We start from the raw sequence: 5,607 nt of genomic DNA on the forward strand, positions 1-5,607 counted from the left end.
CGAAGATCTTACGGGTTTGGAACGACATGAGAGTGAGTAATTAATGACAGAATTTTCATTTTTGGTGAACTATCCCTTTAATGCTATGACATTCACTTTTGTGTCTTTTGGCTAGAAGCATTGAGAGAGTGATAGCAAGTAAAAGTACTCACTCTGTAAGTCCCATAATTAATATCTAGAACAATCAAGTTAGAGTAATTATATCCTGCTTACTGAAAAAAGGTTCCATCTTCAATAAGAATCTGCCTTATTTTACTTGAGTTCACTCGCTGTGACCATATTTGTTTTCACTTTGCACACTTCCAGTGAGTAGGGGCATGTTTCGCTGTTAGGAAGTTATTGTGTGACTCTGAGCGTCGAGGAGAACACTAAGGCAGTGTTGGGTCAGTCAGGCGCTCGGCAGATGAGGGAAGCCTCCATATGTTGGCATGTCTGCAGCAATGGAAGAGAGTAGCAGTGGTCCAAACAGGGCATATCGTTTCAGGTCGGCCCATCAAACGCCATTCTGTGCCAGTGTCCACACACCAGCCCCAAACAAAGGGACACCCTCTCCTGTCTTCCCTGATGTTCTTCTCTTGAGTCACATGATGAGAGCAGAATATCGTGAGGGGATGTCACCGTGACCAGATGGCAAATCTATATACTGTTGACACCTCTGATGAACCCGAGCGACCAATCAGATGCCAAAGCTCAGCTGACGACATCAAGAGAACCCCAATCACATTCAAGGTCTCCAGGACAAAGGCGTACATTTCCTCTTTAACAATAACACTATTGGTTGAGTAGAGAGTATACTATTCCTATACTTGTCTGTTCTTGTCTAGAATCTAGTACTTATTCATAAACTGTAAATTAGCGTCAAATTACATTGTTAAAACATAGCACACTCACATTTTAAATTTTGTGCATGAATTTATTGTAGTAATCAAGAATTGACTTGCTCAAAATAATTATTCCACCCACCAAGCATTTTAATTCAAAATGATAAACACAATATAGAAAATATTTAATTCAGCACAGACAAAACATAGGGGGAAAGGTTTTTTGCCCTGTACATTCTTTATAGTTCTACACAGACGGTGCATTAGAATATGCCTACCTCCATACTATACAACAGGCGAAAACAGCATGTAAAAAAATGTCTGAATTCATAGCATTCAAAAAATAGTAGGTGAAAAGTACCCCAATGACCAACTACTACCACTGAGATTCTGAAGTGCACATTCATGGACACTTTACTATCCCATGAAGCCACAGAAGAGGAGTTGTGAATGGCAGTGCAGTGACACTGGTAGGTCACATGACAATAACAACATACCAAATGTAGTATGTGAATACAGTATGTACGATTTTGGACACAGCTAGAATTTTACAACTTCTACTATTACTTTAGGAGGGTGCTAGTCACATATGATAGTGAAGACATCATGTAGCACATTTCTGAATGGTTTAACAGATTGTGTTACAACTCACTGCATGTTACAACACTACCCTGTCGTCCCTACTTAATAATTCACAAGAACCAATTTAAAACCTCAGTGACGCACAATCATGAATTGCTTATTATGAATGTTTAAATTGCGAAACAAAACATAAGTATCCGGCAAGTGGGGCTTCATACAATAGACATCTTACATTGTGCAGTAATGGAGGTCCTGCCTGTGTTTTCAGCCCACTCCAAGCACACAATTGACCCTACTGAGAGCTGTCACATCAACACTCACAATCTGCTTGGGATGTGAAGTGCTTTCAACAGAACCAGTGATAACAGACCAGTTGCCCTGTATCTGTGTTTAATAACATCCTCTCTTTCTTTTTGGCTCTATTGTGTTATTCTATTCAGCAATTATAGGAGCAGCACACATGCATTAATTTCGACATGCATGAAGAGTGCTAATGAATGTTGTTATGCAACTTTGAATCTAAAGTTGGAAATGAATGATAGGCCCAAAATTTGTCAATCAATGAATAATCTACTATCTTAAACTAAAAAACAATAATAGTAAAATAAAATAAGATAAAATAAAATAAAAATACTTTAAAGGAATAGTTCACCCAAAAATGAAAATTAGCTGAAAATGTACTCATTCTCAGGCCACCCAAGATGTATATAAGTTTGTTTCTCTATAATTGGAGACATTTTGCATTACATCCTCTGCAGTGAATGGGTGCTGTCCTCTCACATCAAAGTCCACTGACATATTTGTTTACTTGTTCTTGTAAATGATGCTTGATCTGTGCATATTTCTCCACTGATTCAGACAAGATGACTTTTTTCACTGGAGGAAGTGTCATTATGGATTATGGGTTCGCAGGAAGCAACAGTTTAAAGTTAAAAACGTCTTAATGATGAATTTGTTTATTACAAGCACGCGGCTTTTCATTTCACAAGCTGTTAATTGATGGACTCCACCCATTCACTGCAGAAGATCGATTGGTGAGCAAGTGATGTTACTAAATTTCTCCAAATCTGTTCAGATGAAGAAACAAACAGGCCTTACAGTGAGCTATTTAGCACATTTTAATTTCTGGGTGAATTATTCCTTTAAGAAGAACAAAGTCGCCTTGAGTCGTGTAGCCTAACCATGCTTCGGATTCAAATTCTCTTACAGCACACTATTATTCAATTTTCACACATATTAAGCAAATAAATTATGTTTGCTTTTCATTTTCATTTAGTTAAAAACCAGCTGCACTCATCACAAACAATCAAACATCAGACTACTCTACTAAAGCTAACATGGTTCAGATCTGACCACCTGTTCCAGTGCATGACCTCTGATGTGTGACTTCACATCACACCGAAATTGAATTCTATATCAAATACGAAACAGCCATCCCAAAATGCCTTAGGATAAGAATAAATAAACTTTGTTGAAACATTTCTTATTGAACCACCTTTTAACCAACTCTAAAATTGACTAGTTTGTCAAGTGATGTTCCAGATACATTTCTGTATATTTTGAAAGGGCATACAATAAGAAAAACATTAACAATGTAGGTCAATGTGCACATAAGAATCCTATTTCATGTATTCACCTGTTATCTTGAAATGTCACTTTAGATAACTGGGACACGCTAAGAGCAGGCCTAAGACATCTAAGACGAGATGTATTCAAAATGACAGGATTAGAGAGAAATCAATTCTTTTGAAGTCAAGATGTGATTATTATGCTCTGTCTAACGCCCCCTGTGGTTGCACAGAAAGGAAGAGAAGGAGTGAGAGACAGGGAAATCGTGCTTTCACTCTTCCTCAGCTAATCACTGGTTAGAGCACAGCACCTTCTGCACTTTAATCTACCACCTCAACCACCTGACGTGCTCTAGAACACACAATACTGAATATCTCAGCTTCACCTAGGTCACTTCTGCTGGGTCGCATCTGCTACCCAGACGCTCTGGGATGATACTACACAAAGGCACAGGTGCACACAGGAACACAAGTAACTCCTGTCCATTCATACACTGAAACTGTACTGTAGTGAGTCTTAACATGAAGTCTGGAGGGGGAAAAAACTTGATGCCAGAGAGAGGTGAGGTATAAATTTACTAGTTATAAGCTTACAGTAGGCAGCTAGATCTTAGGTAATCTTTGTGTCAAAAAAAAAAAAATTCTGAAAATTGTGATTTAATGACTCTAAAAAGTTTGTTAAAAAAAAGTGGTGTAACCATCAAAGAACGATTGGTAACACTTTATTTTAAGGTGTACTTGTTACACACATTACATGCACTTTACTATTACATTATAAATTATGCATAATTACATGCAAGTAACCCTAAACTAAACCCTAATCCTAACCCTAACCATACAGTAAGTACATGTAGTTAATTATTATTACTCAATACTTAGACGTGTAGTTAATTATTATTGCTAAGTACTTAAATGTATATTACACTGTAACAAGGACACCTTGAAATAGTGTAACCAAAAATCTATTAAAATACTAATCTACTAATATAATAGTATATATTTTCCAGAAGATCAGTTTTGTAGGCTATTTGTTTTATTTTTTCTTCTATTTTAAAAAAGTGTTTATATATATATATATATATATATATATATATATACGTGGGGAATCGCAGATGCTTTCCTCTTCACGCACTCACTAAATTCAGTTGATTATGATTTAGATTTTAAATCTGCACACGCACCTACGATGCCAAAAAATAGACAAAGCACCAAGATTTGAGACATTAACGGGCAGTAAAGTTTCTTCTGTTACTAAGCGACAGAAAGTATTTACACACTGATATTCAAATCAACCACACAATGAATTAAAGCACGTATAACAGTTTAGTATATTTAGAAATAAATGTTAAAGATGTTCATGAGTCACAGGGGCAGTAGCCTAGTTTTACATGTGTCCTTTGAGAAATAATAATGTCATTGTTATAAGACTACATCTAAAATGTGGGTCACAGCTGACTAAAAATATGGGAAACTACGGCATATATCGTATCTATGACAGATGAAATGAATTATATGAACAATATCACAACATTAAAAACGTTCAGTCTTACCGGACGGATTTTCTTTGATGGTGAATTTCTGAGAAACGTCCTTCAGATTAAGCTCTCCCCGTGGTTTACCTCGGATAAAACATGTAACACCACAAAACTTGAGGATGGGGATGTGAGGACCGTCCTCTATGAATTACTGCCGTTATTCTCATTGACTTGGAGCCCGTGAGTCGGTTTTGACGGGTTTTTAAAGTGGGCTGTAACGACTCTTCAGTTTCCCCGCCTCCGATTGTCTAGACCGAGCAGCGACCAATCCACTCACTCCGTGGAATCTTCGTCACGCGCTGGACGCAACGCTCCCGTGTCTTGCGCTGATTACAACGGGCGCGTTCAGCTTTGCGTCGCGCCGCCAGCATTTAATTGGTCGAGGATGTATATGGGGGCGACGTCAGAATTCAAGTCATACTCAACCCGCGACCGCTCGCTTGCTGTGCTGCTGATGGAGTGATGATGGACGCGAGAAAAGAGACACTGAAAACTGACATCAAATCTAACTGTGCATCAAATATTAACACTGTTATAACATTATCTATCTATCTATCTATCTATCTATCTATCTATCTGTCTGTCTGTCTGTCTGTCTGTCTGTCCATCTATCTATCTGTCTGTCTGTCTGTCTGTCTGTCTATCTAGGTCTATCTGTAATTTCTATGCTGCACCTCTCTCACTTACTTTAAGATCACTCTTTTTTTACTAAGATCTCTGTGAATATCTGCTTTGGCAAAATATTTACTGTATTTTCACTTACAAGGGAGGATCAACACATTCTAAAGAGAAAAGAGACACTGAAAACTGACATCAAATCTAACTGTGCATCAAATATTAACACTGTTATAACATTATCTATCTATCTATCTATCTATCTATCTATCTATCTATCTATCTGTCTGTCTGTCTGTCTGTCTGTCTGTCTGTCCATCTATCTATCTGTCTGTCTGTCTGTCTGTCTGTCTATCTAGGTCTATCTGTAATTTCTATGCTGCACCTCTCTCACTTACTTTAAGATCACTCTTTTTTTACTAAGATCTCTGTGAATATCTGCTTTGGCAAAATATTTACTGTATTTTCACTTACAAGGGAGGATCA

At 37.5% G+C, this 5,607-nt stretch overlaps 1 protein-coding gene across 2 annotated transcripts in view; it reads right to left on the reverse strand.

The window, feature by feature from the left end:
• LOC107715801 (sodium-coupled neutral amino acid transporter 3-like) overlaps window positions 1–4,709 on the reverse strand; it is a 39,457-nt gene extending 34,748 nt beyond the window's left edge. For both annotated transcript variants that reach the window (XM_016522005.1, XM_016522004.1), the window contains exon 1: window positions 4,522–4,709. The gene's annotated coding sequence lies outside the window, so the exon portion shown is untranslated. The remainder of the gene's footprint in view (window positions 1–4,521) is intronic.
• Window positions 4,710–5,607: the final 898 nt, after the last annotated feature.

The sequence above is a fragment of the Sinocyclocheilus rhinocerous genome, unplaced genomic scaffold, assembly GCF_001515625.1.
Source record: "Sinocyclocheilus rhinocerous isolate Xijiao unplaced genomic scaffold, SAMN03320098_v1.1 scaffold899, whole genome shotgun sequence".
In the NCBI taxonomy this organism is placed as follows: domain Eukaryota; kingdom Metazoa; phylum Chordata; class Actinopteri; order Cypriniformes; family Cyprinidae; genus Sinocyclocheilus; species Sinocyclocheilus rhinocerous.